At 35.5% G+C, this 19,655-nt stretch overlaps 1 long non-coding RNA gene across 1 annotated transcript in view; it reads right to left on the bottom strand.

Annotated features, from left to right (window-relative positions):
• Window positions 1-4,948: 4,948 nt before the first annotated feature.
• LOC140599297 (uncharacterized) overlaps window positions 4,949-19,655 on the bottom strand; it is a 66,367-nt gene continuing 51,660 nt past the window's right edge. Inside the window, exons 3-4 of the long non-coding RNA XR_012002008.1 lie at window positions 7,324-7,508; window positions 4,949-5,156 (exon numbers count right to left, since the gene is read on the bottom strand). This is a non-coding gene — a long non-coding RNA (uncharacterized lncRNA). The remainder of the gene's footprint in view (window positions 5,157-7,323; window positions 7,509-19,655) is intronic.

The following is a 19,655-nucleotide window of genomic DNA, read 5'->3' as shown; positions in this document are numbered from 1 at the left end:
AAAAACTATAAAATGTAGTTTATCAAAATTTAAAATTTCTGTTCATCAAGATACTGGTAAGGAAACTCAAAGACAAGGGATCAGTTGGGAGAAAACATTTGCAATACATAAAACCCTTGTCTCCAGAATATATAAATAACTTTTATAAATTCAAATAAGATAACTTTACACAGGTATACTTTATTTTGGATCTTATTTTTAAGAGGATTAAATTCACTATTCAGATAACTTGGAGTTTAATTTTTCTTCTTTCTCACTGTGGCCTACAAGGTCACTTGGGTGTACACAATGATGTTTGAATCATTAAATTTCTACCTCAGCCAACAAATGAATCTGTGACAAAGATCTTACCTTGAGAAGCCCCTGTAGAGTGACTGTACTGAATTGTGAATAGTCTCTGCAAATGAGTTCCATCTCCTAAGGGGCAATAGCTTTTATCGTGGATGGCTAGAGCGAGAGTTTCTAAAATTTATCTGTGGATCTAGTTTGTATCAAATGGCATAATAATAGCCTTTACCAGGTAGAATTGGCAGTGGAGTGCTTTTCTGGTCCTTTATGAACACTGAAACATTTACTGACCATATTAGTCGTATTAAATAATTGGAGACAGAGACATCGACATATCAGGGAAGCCTACCTGACTCTAAATGTTTCAGTCAGTTTCTGGTCACTGCTGATATAAAGAATTCATGAAGTTTGAATAAGAGAGTTGAAAATTGGTCTGAAGACCCTGGACACAGCCTGGATATCCATGTGGCATAAAAAATCATAGAAAGGGGAAAACATATTTAAAGGATATTAAGACTGGTTTTCCTTCCCTATGTTCAAGTTTCAAGATAAAAAAAAATAAATAAAACTGCAAAGGAAGTTAAGCACTTTGGATAGGAAAAGGGTAATAATTTAGATACAATGAAAAATGACTCTACGAATCATTGATCATAAACACATTTGAGAAACTTCCTCTTGGCTAAAACTGTTTTTTTTTTTTTCCCCAGTGTTAAATACTCCAAATTTTATAAAATTTGAGCCAACTTTTTTTTTTTTTTTTGAGCCAACTTTTTTTTAATGTTAAATGTCCCTGGTATTAAAAGTAATTCTGGTATTTTCTAGTGTTATCAAATAAAATATAGGATGCTCAGTTAAATTTTAATTTCAAATATACAACAAATGATTTTTAAAATTTGTCCCATGTTGACACATTTTCATATAAAGTAAAGGGATTTTCATTTTAGAGATAAGCAGACAGGAAAATAATTGTTTGTCTGCCATGGAAGTACTGATTATAGCTGCCAAATGTCAGCCTTAATTCTTGTTTCAAGCAAACACATTCTCACCATGCAGTCTTTTCTCTATGTCCTATGCAATATTTGGAATATTCTTACACAAAAATTATTTGTGGTACATCTGGAATTTGCATTTAACTAATATCCTGTTGCTAAATCTTGCAATGTTATTTACAGTATCAAATCTGTCTAGTATGATTTCTATGAATTTGATCTTTGGTTTAAGGTACTATCTATACTTTTAATTTATGAAGCTGTTTAAATGCTTTAATAAATAAAAATAATATGAGAATAAATATGACCTGATTTCTGAGAACTATTTAAATCACTAAAATTTAATTTATAACTGGATTTGCAACCTTCTTTTTCTACTAAGAATCTGCCTTTCTCCCCTATCCACCGTATGTGTATATTTATACACTCACAGATATGATCATCTTTGGTGGCTTTTCCCACTAAAATCTTCAAGAATTTTATATATGAACATGTACTATTCATTTGAAAATAATGAAGGATTGAATGAATAATTTCTAAGCAGTTTCAACCCATTTGATCTCTCTATTCAGTACTTTAACTGAAGTCTCTAATAGCTTAAAATATTTTAATTTTTTGCATTATCTTTGATGTGTTTTTGTTAATCTCTTTGCTATAACCACATTACTTCTCCTTGCTTAATCATAGATAGGGATTTTAAGTAACCAGCCTCAAACCAACCTCAGTAGGAATAAAGAGAAACCCCATTGTTTCTTGGTTTGAGAGGCTGAAGACAAAGACATTTTGTCTGTTAGGAACTGAGGTAGGAGATTTAAAATATGAAGCAAAAGTTCCAGAGCTATTAAACAAAGAGTCTTCTGAAAAGAAGGCAAGAATATATTTGCTTGGAACAAGAATGAATGGTACTCTCTTGGCATTTGGAATTTGTACTTAAATGGCAGACACACAATTGCTTATTTTCCTGTCTGTTCTGCTCATCTCTAAAATGAAAACTCCCTTATTTTACATGATTATCTGTCAGCACTTCTAAAGTCCAACTTTATCTTGATTTTCATTTTATGCTATAGTATTTGGCTGTGCTCCTAGAAATTTGTTTTGGACAAATGAAGTATTTTAACAATAACAAGGAACTTTTAAAATCAAGCATCTTTTATTCTTATTTAAGCCCCCAAATTATTAGTTTGTATTAAGTATTTTTGCCTCCACTCAATTATCTCCATCTTTGGAAACCTAAAGTGAGAAGCCTCTGGAATTGGAAAAGAGAACAATAATATTTCTGGAGTGACTCCTCATTTGTAGGAGGGATCTTGCATCTGTGGCTGAATTCCTAGCCATTGGCCCTCTGACATTCTTCAAAGGAGGCTAAGAGCAATAGGACAAGAGACCAATAACCGATCACTGACCCAAATTGGACTGCTTTGAGTGAACATGCATAGCGATCCCTGAAGAACTCTGATTTAATGAGGGATGAGACACATCCACCTCCCTAGTTCTTGGGTAAAGTGTTAGGAAATATTCAACTTTCATTCCTATGAGTCCCCTATACTCTATGGAGGAGCAAATGGAGTTAGATGAGGAATTGCTGAAATCCACATGCAAATTAAGGAATCTCAATTTTGCTTTCCCTCTTTTGTTTGGAGCAGATAAAACCAGAACTTAGCTGTTATTCTTTCAATTGGTGTTATCTTTTAACATTAGATATATAAATAATTCAAATGTAAATGTACTTTTGGATGACTTATATCACAGAGAGCAGATAATTTAGTAATTTTCAATAGCATCTTTAATATTATAATTATATTCAGTTTAGCTATATTCATAGCTATTGAAAATAAACTTAGAATTCACTCAGCAGTAAGAAAGTTCAGAATTAAATGGTTATGTATTTTTTATCATGATATTTAATTGTATATTAAATATGCATCACCTTTCACAGAAACAAAGGGAGCTCTAGGGAATAAACACACCAGTCTGTTTCAGTTCTCTTAAAATGAACAAAATTTGAAATTTGCCTTGCATCTCATAGAATTAGATTGCCTTGGTTTTTGGAGGATTGGCTAGTTTTTTTGGGACTCAAGGTTAGTCTTTTCTTGCATAAAAGTAATCATATGGGGGATCCCTGAGTGGCTCAGTGGTTTAATGCCTGCCTTTGGCCCAGGGCGCGATCCTGGAGTACTGGGATTGAGTCCAAATTGGGCTCCCAGCATGGAGCCTGCTTCTCCCTCCTCCTGTGTCTCTGCCTCTCTCTCTCTCTCTCTCTTTCTCTCTCTCTCTATCATAAATAAATCAATCTTTAAAAAAAATAAAAGTAATCATCTAGTAAGGTGCAGAAGACATTAGCATACTCTAATTGAAAACAGAAGAATATCTACTGACTGTGAACTATTGAATAAATGAATAAGTAACATAAAATTCCTGAAGCCATGCACTTTTCTTTAGGTTACTTTTCTGTGAGGCCTGAAAACCCAATGACCCAACAAGTGGTGTGCAGAAGAACAGTATATTTGGTGATGAATTTATCCTTTGGTTCCAGAAGGGCACTTGGTAGAGGAAAGGTGACTGTGGATGGGATGTTGTGTTTCAGTGGTACTCAATTCATTGGTCCCACCGATAACCTCTACAGATTTGGAGAGAAACAGATTTCCAAATAGAGGGTTAAATGGGTGTATTCGGGTTCTCTAGAGAAACAGTAAGAGTAATATATATTATATATATATATATATATATATATAATATATATATTATACATATATATGATTCATATGTGATTCATACTATATATATGTGTGTGTGTGTGTGTGTGTGTGTGTATATGTGTATATATATATATATTCTAAGGTACTGACTCACATGATTATGGAGGCTGAGAAGTCCCACTATCTGCCTTCTGCGAACAGGAGACCCAAGAAGGTTGCCCATGTGTAGTCTGAAGGCCTGGGAACTGCTGGTATAGGCTCTAGTTTGAGTCTAAAGGCCTGAGAACCTGGAGGAACAAGGGTCGGAGACCTATGTCCCAGCTCAAATGATCAGGCAGAGAGAATCAAATCCATCCTTCCTTTGCCTTTTTGTTCTATTCAAGCCTTCCAGAGATTGAGTGATGCCCATCTATGTTAGCAAGGGGCCATCTGCTTTGCTCAGTGTACTGACTCAAATGCTGATCTCTTCCAGAGACACCCTCACAAGTGTGAGGGGAATGCTGTTTAACTGGCTATCTGGGCATCTAGTGGTACAGCGAAATGGACACACAAAATTAACCATCACAGAGGGTAATTTTATTTCTAGTCAGGCAGGATTCTGAATACATTCATATACATTTTCAGTTACAATTAAGCAATTGTGTTAATTGTTTAAAGTAATTAACTATAAGCAACTAAAGTCATTACCTCACTTAGGAGAGGTAAGTGTTAAGGAGTTGAGTAGTAAATGCTTAGAGTGTTACAGTACAAAAGTGTTTGTTGAACTTGCCTATGACCTCAACCAAAACAAATTCCTGACATAGCAGTAGTATGCCTTAAGAAAATAAATTTATTTTCCAGTGAAGTGGTTTATATTTTGTTCTTTATAGTTACTTTGAAACTGTCTATTTTATAGCTGGCCATCAGGTCAGGCATGGATACATGAATTGTATATAACTCAAAGCTCAGTAGGAACAAAAGTCAAGGTAACTGGCACAGATTCTATTGAGCCTCTTCCCTAATGTTAATGAGTGTCGGGGGTGGGCACGTGGGTTAATGAAAGACACAGATGATTTCATTTCTGTAAGTTTGGGCAGAGAATGCTTTTATACATTTAAACCCAAGCTTGTGATTATAGTAATAATACCTCTCGAAAAGAGAATTAGCTTCATTAAGTGAGATGATTTTTCTCCTTTACTGGTATCTGCAGATAAAAAGAAATAATAACAAACAAACAAACAAAAAACCACCCAACACGTAAAATAAAAGTTGTTAATGATGATGAGGTTAACTTAAAGCTCAGTCTTAAGGCAAAACTTCTACTTTATTTACTATAAACAACAAATCTGCATTGCTTGCTTGGCATACTTTCCAATAAGCTTTGATACCCTAGTGAGATTTTTATTCTGAATAATTATTTATTACTGTCCTAATAAATGAGTGAATGCTGTTAGAGGCCATATTACAAAACTCCTGAGAGTTGCATTTCCCTGCAATAAAAAGCATACAGTGTAGAACTGTTCAATTATGCTGCTAAAGGAGTTTATATTTTCTTTTACATTAAGCCTAGTAGTAAAGAGAGGGCACCTTCAGGGAATATAAACAAAAATAATGGTTCCTTTCTAAGACGTCAGAATTTTGGTGAGCACTAACTTCTCAATAGTTCATCTCTTAAGGTAAGGACATTTCTTCTTTTAGAGGCATATTTGCCATATTGGCCACATAACTTTCTCCTTTTTGGGCCTCAGGGCCTCCTGCATTTCTCCAGATTAGAAGTGATGAGCTTTAGTTAACCAAGAATCCCAGTGGTACAGGGATTTCATTAAGGACTGTGATCAAAACTCAGCTATTTCATTCTTCACTTACTCTATATTCAATGTCAGATCCTTGCTGAAAATCTTTGTTACTTTTATGATTGGATAGCATTCTCAAAGGAGATGGTCATCCATGGAAAGAATTAAATGTGCATTAGCAAGTCTGACCCTTTAGGGTATGTTTACACTAACACTGTTAGTTCTTGGATAAAATCTGTATGGCTCAGAGCAGGAATTAAGATTTCACATATAGGCCTCAGCCACTGAGGGCATTATAAATCGTTAAAACAGTCTTGGGGGCATGCTCAGGAGCTGCAGGACTCCTCCTAATACTTTTTATGGGTGTGGTTTCAAAGGAGATTTTTAGTAAATAAGCTGTGATTTTGAGTGAGGCAAAGTGCTTCTTCAGGGTGCTAAAAGTAACAACATGGAAGTTCTAGAAGTAGTATGTTTAGGCTCATATTCATGTACTGTAGATTTGAATTGCTTTCATGATTGAGAAAGTAGTAATCATTTGTTCTTATTTCTAAATAAATATTAAAGAAATAGAACTCATTCATAAAATACTGTTAAAACAAGGAATTTTAAAACCATTTTATTCAGGAAAGTAATTTTCTGTTTCCTGAGAATTGTACCCAAAGTTTTATAGAAATAATTTAGTAGTTCATTTTCTTTCTTTTTTAGAAAAACCAATGGCCACAATAGCCAAACTGTGGAAGGAGCCTCGGTGTCCATCGAAAGATGAATGGATAAAGAAGATGTGGTTTATGTATACAATGGAATATTACTCAGCAATTAGAAACGACAAATACCCACCATTTGCTTCAACGTGGATGGAACTGGAGGGTATTATGCTGAGTGAAATAAGTCAATCGGAGAGGGACAAACAGTGTATGTTCTCATTCATTTGGGGAATATGAATAATGGTGAAAGGGAATATAAAGGAAGGGAGAAGAAATGTTGGGAAATATCAGGAAGGGAGACAGAACATAAAGACTCCTAACTCGGGGAAACGAACTAGGGGTGGTGGAAGGGGAGGAGGGCGGGTGTTGGAGGGGAATGGGTGACGGGCACTGAGGTGGACACTTGACGGGATGAGCACTGGGTGTTTTTCTGTATGTTGGTAAATTGAACACCAATAAAAATTAATTAAAAAAAAAAACATTAAATCATGTTTCCTTTCCATTGGAATCTTTGGGACCCTGTGAAGATCAATCGTATCATCTTCCAGCTCCCAAATATTTCTATCAAGATTATATCAAATTAAAATGTTGAAGAAAAACCAGAAGATGAAATTCAGGCTTAGTAGATGTAGTAGGCGTTTATCAATCAAATTTACAGATATGTATGAAATCTAATACCCATCCTTATAAGTCTGCAAGTTTGTTTAGTATTGTTGATAGTAATGTATTCTTCTTCCCTACTTGCTCTGGTATAAGATTCCTCTGTCTCCACCCCCATTTCACAATGTGCCATAAGCACTGCCTTTAGCCAAACCCTGAGGATAAATGAGCAAACTCATGAGTAAATTCACAAAGGTCAATGCGTATTCCTTACCTACTGTGCCCTCCTCTCAGACATGTGCATTTGTGAATAGAGGAATAGTTCCTTCATATAAAGTAATGGGCCACAGCACAGGGAAATTACACAAGGTGGTTCAGAACCTTGATGGAATTCCAGTGGACTCTGCCTTTATGTAGAGTTTAAGATTTATTCTGTCCCCAAATCTGTTTCTTCCATACCTGTGACACAATTAAAAGCCAAAGAATGACTTGTTGTACACATTATAAAGCCATAGGGATTTTGTTCACTATTTCAATAATGTCTGTCTTAGTCATATGTAGTACAATGCTTGGTTTTTTAGGGTATTAGTATTGTGATAACAATGTTTAAGTGCACATATGTGACTTATAAAGGGATTCCCAAACTAAAGCAAGGAATTCCTGACCCAAACTTCCCTATATTTGAAAAGCCAAGTGTAAAGTCCCAGTTTGGGACTGGGAGCCGATCCAGTATCAGCTGTGTGGAAAACTACTGAAGAGAATAGATGAAAATAAAGACCATAGCCCCTCAAAATAAAGCACCAAAGTGATTAAATAGATTAACCAATACCAAGAGTTGCTTTTTGAAAGTACAAACATATAGTAAAAGGGAGCAAGGAGGAACAAAGGTTAATGATTAAAGCTGATAACAGGTGTTGGAAAACTGGGCAAACAGAGAAAAGAAGTCTTTGCATCAGAGAGATACAGTTGAGCAGGTAGCTAGAAATTCATTTGCTCTGGGACCAGATAGTTTACTTTAACATAGAAAATTCCTCCTGGAATAGCAGATAATTTTTTTCTGCATTTGCTTTCCTTAGAATGTTTCCATTCCAGCTTTGTAAGGGAGTTATGTGGTCTCTATCCAGCAGACATAAGGATGAATCTGGAACCTATTTATGCTAAAGTAAATATAATTATTTATAATTATATTTGGGCAGAGAAGAAGAAAGGACTCAGTCTTACAGCTCCATTTATTATTTTCCCTTTTAGAGCTTGTTCTTGTGTTCATATTCCACCCTTGTTTCATCCAATTATTAAAGTCAAATCCAGAAGTCACTCCTGAGCACTCTCTTCTTGTATGCATATTCATCATTTACCAAACTTAGTCTATTTGTATCTAAGATATTTCACACATCCTTTTTCTCCATCCAAAGTGTTCTAATTCAATTTTTCATGATCTCATCACTATTTCATATCTTCTTAAGTGATCTGACCAAGAGTCCTAACTCAGGCCTCATCTTGTTTCTATGTGTTTTCTTCCTTATAAAATCAACATTTGATCATTACTATTATCCTACTTGAAGCTATTCACTGGATCCTTATGACTTATAAGGTCCAAATGAAGATATTTGAAGAAATCAAAATTCAGGGAGAAGAACTCTAGAATTAGACCTATGGACTGAGAGTAGACAGCATGAAGATGGGGGTTAGAATCAGAGTTCTGTGTGAAAATTCCAAAGGAGCTCTCATAGAGCAAGAAAACAAAAGAACAAAGAACAGAACCCTAGAGAAGTTATCACTTAAGGAAAGCCCAAAGAGGAATGGATAAAAAAAATGAAAAGGAATATTCTTAGATATGGGAAGAGCATTGAACTTTACAAAGTAAGGGAATAAGAATGTTTGGTGGAACAGAGGTAACATCCAGGCTAACCCACTGGATTTAACCTTTAGTAACTCATTAGTGATGAAATCGTGCTACTAGTATAGAATGTAAAAGAGTGAGTCAGGCTAGGGCAGATGATAGGTGTGGTGGTTTGTAGGGAAAGGGGAAAAAGATAACAACATGGAGGCATTGATTTAAAAAATATTGTTTTACAAAGATTGAATTATAAAGGTAGAGAGATTATGGGGATTGGTAAAATGGAGATGATCTAGTAGAATGGCAGGGCTTGAAGATACCTTGTAAAGGAGGGAATGGTTGGTAGGTAAGACCCTGAAGAAGAAAAAGGAGATGGAATAGTTAAAAGGAAGGTTGGCTTTAAATAAGAAAATACCTCTAAATACAGAGATGATGAAGGATCTCTGTCTATAGGGGAACAAGTTTGCCAGGGGGCCTCTAGGATGTAAAAATATGCTGTGTGAGTTAACAGTATATGCCCCGAGCCAACCTGCTATGGCTTTGCCACTTATCTGGGTCACCTGGACAAATTGTTTAACCCCAATAGGCTTCAGTTTCTTCTAATGTACAAGTAATGATAGACCCTACCTCATAGGGCAGTGAGGGTTAAAATAGTTAATAAATGTATAACTCTTGGCAATAATACAGTAGATGTTGGCTGTTAGCTATTATTATGTGCAAACTAGGAAAGTTAATATGCTTGGGGATCTTAAAGTGGTCATGTCTGTGCTACTTTAGCTTATTCTGGTAAAAACTCTACCCCTGGTGGCAGGGGTGAACACATGGCCAAAGTTAAGATCAGCAGAGTATTCACACCTTTAGTTTGGAGTGACTGGTTCAAAGCAGGCACATGACCCAAGCTAGGACAAACAGAAACTTTTCTGAGGATTTGTCTACCTCAGTTAAACTGGTAAAGTTTTCTTTTCTCCCTTTGGCAAGGCTATAAAGATATAACCCCAGAGTTGCTGGCATATATATCCTTATAACCCTAGAGTTGCCAGCAAGACTATAAAGATATAACCCCAGAATTCCTGGGTAGAAAAAGACTATAGCCTATGTTGCAGCAGACAATGACACTAATATTTAAAGACAAGTGGAAATAAGCAGTGAAGAGAAAGAGAAATATCTGGGCAATAGTCGAATTTCTGCATTCAGTTATCTTTGGGGCCAAGTTCTGGCCCTTTCCATGGTAGTGATGTAAGCAAAATTCCCTCTTTTTAAGCTAAGAAGCATGAGGGTGTTTGTTTTGTTTTTGTCACTTACTTTAAAATATATAGAAAGTTATGTACCATTTATACTCTGATAAATGGAAAACCGGTGTGTGAATTGTCTGTGTCTCGGTTTGTCAAGCAAATATGAACAGAAAGTTAGTATACACTCTATTTTAGTTATTCATTCTACTAGGAAACTGTAGGAAACTGTTCAATGAATCAGAAGTTCTAGATTCTTCAATGTGGTTTCTTTCTCAGATTCCACCCATATGAACTTTGATTTTTTTTTTCCTCCAACAGTGATCTAGAATATGGGCTATACTGTTTTCTTTCTAATGTCCCCTTTCTTCCCTAAGGAAGATGAGAAAGAGGAAAAGGCAAACTGGAATATTGGTCTGTTGTATTTTCTGTATCCCTGCCTTCAATGGTGACACTCTCTCTATCCCTAAGCAGGTGATGTCCTGCCTGCGTTGTCAAAATTACAAGATCCTCAGATCCTGATTAACTGCAACTGAAAGAGTTGACTTAATAATTGCATAACAGTAGTCAAAGTTATCTCTTTTACATCAAGTCCAAAAAAAGTTAATTTATGTTATAGTGGTACAGGAAGAGACCAGGAGCAATTGTGTGAAATTTATTGTACTGGAGGTTCGAAGGCCCTAGTTTGGGCCCCATTGTTTACTACTAGTTTGTATTCTCTGTCAAATGGCTTTAATTATCAGGGCCTCTGTTTTCTTGTGTGTGAAAAGAGAGGCTGGACTTAAGAAGGCCTCATACCCAATCATTGTACAGTGTTAACTGGGGTATATACTGTCTAAATTTGTAACTCCTAAATTTCATTCTCTGTGAAATGGGGAGTTATATTGGCATAAACACACTGCAAAACAGAAAATCTTACAAAATAATTTCCAAACAATCTTCTGGTATTGCTGCTCTAGACTGGAGAAAAGTTAAACCCTCTTTAGTTAAAGTCCTTTTCATGAGGTCTAAGCAAAATTGAGGTTTCTCTGAAACTTATCCATCAAAATGCCTGGTTCAACCACAGAACTATAAAGACATTATTATTATTACTGTCAGTAATAATTGCACTTTGGGAAGAAAAACAGTGGTGTGATGGAGCAGAAGTAAATGCTTTGCCTTATAGACTTGGGCAAGACAAAGAAAGCTAAGTTAAATGGCACCCAGGGCTTAGAATTGTATTCCTCTGTGCAGTGATGAGACAACTAGGTTGGAACATTCTGCTGTGTTGATATTCTTTGACCAAAGGTTTTCCTGGGCAAACTTAAGGCAAATAACTCAGCCTCTGTTGGGGACAGAGATTATGTGACTGCTGTGGCTCTACCATTAATTCTGCATATGTGAATCCAAGAAGGGATGAACAAATACAGGTCAGAACCCCCCCCCCCCCCCCCCCCCCCCGCCCCACCACACACACACACACACAGCTGAGTCAAGTCAACCATTTTCCACTCTTGAAGCCAAAGATAGGTTTTTGTTTGGTCTGATACATAGACATTAACCTTCACAACTGGAAAGTCAACCAAAATGTTCTTCAACACAATAGATTGGGTGGGAAAAAAGCTTGTTGTTGTTGTTGTTGTTTTAGTTTGTTAGAAATCTTCTGAAGTGATCAGAGGAATCAATGAAATCATAACTTCCCAAGCTCATATACTACTTTGTAGACTATACTTTAACCATAATTCAGGGTTCTCCTAACCCAGCTAGCATTTATTAAATATTTAAACCATGTTTTTCATATCAATTTTAATCCCACAGTCTCTGGCCCTAATAGCAGTTGGGATAATACTTAATAAATTTAACTTTCCTGAAAGATGTTGCTCACTCTTTAGTACAAATATATGTATGTTTAATATTTAGCATCTACTGTTTTTAATCTCTTGTTTAAAAAGCCAGAGCAAAATTTAACTGATTAAACTTAACACAGTACAGTGTTGTGATAGATCTTATTAGGTTATTATTTCTGATGAGTTACATATCTTCACGCTTAGAAAAATAACTTTTCTGCTGATTTTTCTAAATATCACATTATATTCAGCTCCTTACAACCAAATATTAGGTGATAGTCTTTGATCAAGAGACATAAACAGTTAAAGTGGGCATTGACTCTTCAGAAATATTTGTTTGCATTGCTTAAGGGCAAATTGGTATACATCTTTTTAAGCTTTGGTTTGTATCCCATTATAAATCAATGTTTTAAAGAGTGATATTAATTTATCATAATATTAAGGACTCCTTCATTTTGTTGATATCAATTATACTGAAAAAAATTTTTCTAAGATAAATTACACAACCTTGTGAATAATCACTGTGATCTTGTAGAACAGCTTATTAGCTGTAAAAGATTAAGTGACAGTTTAAAAATATTGCTTGGGACCATCTGAACTCATCTCATTAGAAGATAAAAGCAGTATATTTTTAACATTGAAGTTGAAGGTTTTGAAATCAGGTGATTATATCTATGGCTATGTGACCTTTTAAAATAGAAGCAATGTGGGAAATTTGATTTTAAATGGTAGAGAATATTAAGCTATCCAGGGAGAATCTGCTGTAAGGTCAAAGAGCAATAGGACTGAGAAAACTCTAATGATTATAGAATAATTAAGCTTGATTTTTTTTCTACCTGAAGACAGAGAGGGCAAAACCATAAAAATATACATCAGCTATGCCTTTATAACTTTTCTCTTATGGTTATTCTTGAGAATGAAGAGCCACTCAGCTTAAAAATGAAATTTGATTTTTAAAAATGATATCTTAATTTTACTATTTTTATCTTTATAATACAAATTTAAGACATTTTCTTTTACCAAATTCCAGAGCTTCAACTTTTCCATTAATATATTTATGCTCCTTTGTGATATCATTTTTAGAATTGAAAAATTATCATTTTGAATCTTAACTATTTAATTTTTTATATGGAAAGTGCTTCTTATAACTGGTCAACCTTTAAATTTAGCAAACTAAAAGTTATCTAGTCTGAAAGCTTCAGATTACTCCTGTTTCTCACACTCTTCCCTGACACTCTTAACTTTCCTCTAAGGTTATTGTGTAGACTATACAGTCTATATCATGTTGATTTTTCTCTATTATTTTGGGTGTGCAAGAAAATACTGCATGTCACAGAGTCCCCAGGGGAAATAGCATTGATTAACCTTCACACAAACACCTAGGCTGCACATTGCCGCTGGTTTAAAATTTCTTATTGCTATGTCTTTGCTAAAAACTTAAGATAGACCATCCTTATCTGCATAATAAAGTAAAAGAAAATTTTTCACTTGGCATCAAAATGTTCTCAAAATTGGTCCTATAAACTGTAATGATGTCACCGGTCTTCACATTTTTCCCCCAGCAAGGGCATCTAATCACCACACTCCTTTTAGGTTTGATCTCAACCTAGAACTGGTCTCCATACATACATACATAAATAAAATCAATCAATCAATCAATCCATGATCAATGTAATGGATTTGAGATTAAGTCAGGTTTGTACTTGGCCCTTGCCCTGACCATGTGCTTCACTTCAAGTGGCTGAGTGGTTGCCCAAAAATAATTCCAAATCCCCCTGTCCCTTGACACCTAAGCTTTTCCAATTTCCTTCTAGCTAGGGGTGGGTATGTGACTTTATTCTGGCCAATAAGATGTGAGGCATATCTCTTGGGAGCATCTTAGAAATATTTTTCCTCCATGGTTAAAAAACAGAGACTCATGGGAACAAGCCATTGAGCTGTTCTCCATTCTTTCACTGTTAGACCACATATGAGTTTGTGTGCATAGAATTTCTGGAGTTTAACCAACCAATTTGAAACTGTAAGACAAAAAAAAAAAAAAAAAAACAGGTACAAAATCTAATAAGAGGAGGCTCACAGAGGTGGGGAGATACTCGGGCCTTCATTTCCAAGCCCTCTTTGGCACTGACTATTTCCAGACTTATTGCAAGTACAAAATAAACACCAACATGTTTTAAGTCATTGTTAGGGAACTCTGTCATTTGTGACAAAATACATTAACTGATATACTGAGACTCACCCACCAGCCCCAGATTTCTATCTTTCTTATTTCTTTGCTAGGCATCAAAATTCCTTTAACAGTAGAGTCTTTTTATGTATCTTACATCCCTAAAATTTACTGGTGAACTTCCCTGACCTTTACTCAAAGTTTGCTTGTCTGGATCTCTATCTATTGGTTGTGTAACAGTGATGAAGCATTCATTATTTCACTGGCTCTCCTTGATTCTACTTTGCTCATGGGGTGCTCTCTTCATTCTTTCATACCATGATCTTCTCTTGCTCTCTTCATTTCCATTCAAATTGTCCAAGTTATTCACCCTTAGGAGCTCCCAGATATCTAAGACTGTTTGGCAGTAGTGGATCACAAGAAATGACATAGTCTGGGATGGCTCCACATATATAAATAGTTGAATCCTGGATCCTTTCCATTCAATTCCTTGATCTATGTAAAAAAAAAACAAAAAAGTTTCCTTTTCTCTAGTTAAGAATCATGTTTATCTGTTCCCTTCTCTCTAAGGTGAGTAACTTTACCCTCCCTTCCTCCAGCCCTAGATTTGCCTTATCTTTGGGAATGAAAATTACTGTTTTACAAATATGTATGTGAGTTTTTCCACCCTAAACTTATGCAAATGCCTTCTTTGAGTCTTGTTTCTGCTTTGTTGTAGGCTAAGGGAAAATAAATTAGCCTCAGTATATCAGTTAGAAAGCATTGGATAAGAAATATATAGAAATATAGAGACTGTATAACTATTCCTACACTTGCTTCCCTCTTTGTGACCCCATGACAATTCCTTGTATGTAAGGTGTAGGAATTCCTACATGATAGGGCAACTGGAATAGCAAAGTTCTGGAGGCCAGATCAGGCCAGTAAAATCTACATGCAAGGCAGTTTGAATAAACATAGGTAAAAGATCTCATTGTTACAGTTTCCAGGTTATAAAAGGGAAGACATTAAGTGTAAAGGTTAGGAGTCATAAGCAAAGGGGAAGATGATTGGTAAAGCTGACCACCAGGGAGGAAAAGAGCGTTCCTAAACAATGGGTGAATAATAGCTGAGACAAAAGTTAGACTAGGACAGGTGTTATGAGTGGGATTTGTCCCTTAAAAACCAATCATACGCTTTCTACAGTTGTGCTTTCCCATATGTTGCAGCTATATTGGCAACTGAAAGCTTGAATAGGGCTAATCCAAATTAAGATGTACTGCAGGTATAAAATATACATGTTATTTTAAAGACTTAGCTTAAAAATAGAATGTGAATATCTCAATAATTTTTATATTATATGTCAAAATGATAATATTTTGAACATAGTGAGTTAAGTAAAACATGTTATTAAAGTTAAAAACCAGCAATTACATGGATATGTATTCCAAGCATCCACCAGCTTAGAGCAACTACACAGGCTAATAGTGAGATCTTACTGCAGGGAGCTCTGTTACCTGGTTTGAAAGCTTAGAATGTAAGCTCATTGAAGGCCAGGAACCTGTAAATTTCACATCTCCAGATTCTAGAAGTGCCTGGTAAATGGAAAGGCTAAATAAAGTTTGAAATGATTGACTAAGTAATGAATTAATGACCTTATAATGGCCAGGCAAGTTTCTTCTGTTACCTTGAGTTCTGAGCTCAGTTTTGGCTGTGAATCTTCTCATCAAAATTGTTAATGGCTGGCTAGGATAGGTGGGCGGATGGGTGGGTGGGTAGATAGATGAGTGAGTGAATGGATAGACAGAGAGACATATGCTATGGACTCTTTTCAAAACATTGATAAGATTAGGAAATTCTGGGAGAAAACTGGAAATCAAATAGTATCATATTTCCATATACATACAAAATAAAATGAAATGGTTTTCACCTCTCTCCCCTTCAGTTCTTCTAATTTCGATAAGAATTAGAGAAAAGTTGTGTAGGACTCATTTAATAGTTCTCTATTGGTCTCCTAATTAACCTTCCCTGATGACCCTATAAAAATATGTATTTATTCATCCTGGTATTTTTAGTCCACTTTCCTACATGATTTGCCACCATAATTCATTTCACTCTCTATATTTTTCATACTGTATTTTTGTTTGTGTATTTATTGTCTGTTTTCTTTTATTAAGTCCTGGTAAGGCAAGAATTATTTTGTTCAATGTCTACAGTAGAATCTGGCAGGTGGTAGTAATCCTATATTTGTTGAACGAATGGATCGATGAATGATTAAAAAAAAAAAGGCATGTTCAGCATCTCTGGGAGCAATTCCAGGAATAATTATAAAAAGGAGTTATTCCTTGCCTATGAACACAATTCTAGGCATGGAATGTGACTGGCAAGGAAAAATAAAATTATGTGAAGAAGAGAAGGAAAAACCCTAGATAAACTGTAATACCATTAAGAAGATAAGGATAAGAATCCCAAAGAGTCTAGACATAAACTGAGAGAAGACAAAATTAAAAGCTAGGTAACTGGTTGACCTAGACTGGTTTGTAGTGTGGATGGAATTAAACAAATGTTGCAGTATTTTTTACCAGTGTATGTTTAAGGTCATTTCAGAATCTTGCCTATTTACATCTTATTTTTCTCATTTACTTTACTCTAATAACTTTCTTTGAACTTTTGCCCCAAGAGTTTCAATTTTCTGTACAGTTTATAATTTTTGTGAGAACAATGGAGAAAAGATCTGAAGAAGACCTGCCACATTTAGGCAAGAAGATTAAGATATGCGTTAATTCATAAAGCAGTAATTGCCATTCCCAAAGAAGAGGCAAATCTGAGGCTGTAGGAAAGGGGAGGAGAAAGCTACTTACTCTAGGAAGAAGGGAGCAGATACAGGATTCCTAGCAATGGGAAGAAAAAGAATATTTATTAAATTATTATTTCATTGTGTAGATCCAGTGCAGAGTGGAAAAAACTTGAAACAGAGCTGTGAAATTCAAGGAAGTTGAGCCAAATAGTTAAAAAGTTTGAGTTTATACTGACAAGAGTGTGTGGCATGATAGTGATAGAAAAAATTAAAGTGAGGGAATTCCAAAGCTGGGAAGAGAGGGAAGGAGGGAGGGAAGGAGGGAGGGAGAGGGTGGAGAAGAGAAAGGGAATGGAGGGGGGAGAAGGGGAGATTAAGGGAGCAATGGGGGAGGAAGAGGATGAAGGGAGGATAGGAGCAAGGGAGGGAGAGACAGAATGTTTTCATTATTGTATGGATTTTCCCAGAACTCTTTTATTCCAGGAACTTGGAGGCTTGAACACATATTTATTAGACATCTTTCAGGCTCACATGTTCCTGTGATGTGGCATGAATTGAAACAAGGATGAGACTCAGTCCTGACTTTGAACGGGTCTAGTGAGTCCAGGTTATGGAATTTATTTTAATAAAAAAACAGTTTCATCTCAGAAGTTAAGGTCAGAGGACTCACAATAAAGAAAGAATTCTGGCTCATAGTCTGCTTAATGTCATAATAAAACAAACCAAAAAGCCAATTTTCATAAACATCATTGTTAACCACAGACATAGTTCTTTTTTTTTTAAGATTTTATTTATTTATTCATGAGAGACACAGAGAGAGAGAGAGTCAGAGACACAGGCAGAGGGGGAAGCAGGCCCCATGCAGGGAGCCTGACGTGGGACTTGATCCCAGGTCTCTGGAATCATGCCCTGAGCTGAAGGCAGATGCCCAACTGTTGAGCCACTCAGGTGTCCCACAGACATAGTTCTTAAAATATACTTCTGTTACTCTTTCTGCTTCTGCGAATCTGAATTATAAAACCAGCCATAACTTTGTGACAACTGGGATTGTCATGTACTAACAATAAAAACTATTATTTTTCTAGATAAAGGGAAATAGAAAATAGGCAATACAAAAGATATCCTTTAAGAATATAAAGAGTGTGTGTTAATAGAAAGCACTATTAGGCCAAGGATCCAGGTTCCCAATAAATAGTACCAGAGATATGCATACTAATTGGATTTTTTAAAGGAATGAGATAATGATGAACAAAACAACTGTCCTGTCTTAAAAATGGACAAAGAAGAGAGAAGCTAAGGCTTACACCTGGAACTGTGTATAATGACATAATATGATTACCAAAACTTCATGTTTCTATTCAAAAGTTAAATTTAACTCTGATAACATTACTAAACTCCTGCAACTGTGTGGCATGCTATGGGAACTATAGACTAAGCCAAATAACCAGTCACAATCTAAGAAATTTCTATTCCTGCCATTTATCAAAAAAGACCAGAATTTGAGACTGTATGGGATCATATATCTATATATAGATATATGGGAACTATAGACTAAGACAAATAACCAGTCACAATCTAAGAAATTTCTATTCCTGTCATTTACTTATCAAAAAAGACCAGAATTTGAGGCAATACATATGATGGAAGAATGCTAGAGTGTAAAGTAAAAACAGAACTTTTGTCATATATAAAAAAATTTAATAAGTAATAACGAGGTGACATAATGCTTTTATTTTTAAAATATATCTTAAATAACTTATTTAGTGGAGCATAGAGCAGTGTAGTAGAAATGAGGGCAGGTTTTTGAGTTCCAGCTCTATCACTTAATTGGCCTTGGTAAAATTATTTAACATCTTCTGAACATCCTTTTCTTTGCTTGTAAAGGGAGTATAAAATTGAGCATGGTATTTTAATGAAGATTCAAAAGAATAGTTTATGATAAATGCTTAGTACAGAGCATGGTATTAAGTTTCCAGTACATGTCAGATATCATCCTAGTCATCATCGTCATTATCATCCTCATCATTACTGGGCTATTATAGGGATTATAATAGATAAAAAAATAACATTCTTGGCATCGAATGTACTTCAAAAATGGTAAAAATTCCATCTGCACAATACATGTCTTTATTTGTGATCAATAAAGTCCAATGGATAGATAACTTTATCCCTAATTTGCAAATGAGACAACTAAGAGAAATCTAATGGTTTGCCAAAGCCACAGAGGATAATGACCCTATGAGAATAACACACTGTAGCTCGAATTATGGGTTATTAGAGCCAAATTACCTGGATTCAATCCCTGACTCAACCACTTTGTGACTTTGGAAAGGTTACTTACTTTCTGTGCTTCAGTTTTTACTATCTCTCTAACATTAGATTAATAGTCCTATCTACCTCTTAGCATTATTACATACCTGTAGCCTATGCTTTAGATCATTGTGACAGAGATGTTTATTGTTTATCAAATATCTATGTGCTCCCCCACATTTCACAGACCCTTTGCAGTTAGAGTGTCTGAGTATTTTTGACCAATGGGTTGTAAGACTATTGTCAAGTCTAGGCCAAAGCATTTAAGAGTGATGGGATCCTCTTCACCTTTCTTCCCCCATTGAAGTGATCTAGAAATTGTATGTTGGTATCGTGAGTTTGCAAATCAAAACAGCCTTGGATGACTAAGACACTGCATGGAGTACAGCTTCCTTGGGAAGTCATCTGACCTGCATTAGAATTGCCCTGGGCAAGAAATAAGCCTTTGTTGTGCCAAGTCACAG

The sequence above is a fragment of the Vulpes vulpes genome, chromosome 6 (assembly GCF_048418805.1).
Source record: "Vulpes vulpes isolate BD-2025 chromosome 6, VulVul3, whole genome shotgun sequence".
Lineage (NCBI taxonomy): Eukaryota > Metazoa > Chordata > Mammalia > Carnivora > Canidae > Vulpes > Vulpes vulpes.
The sequence above is the reverse complement of the archived record's forward strand: the minus strand, read 5'-3'. Positions and strand labels throughout refer to the sequence as shown.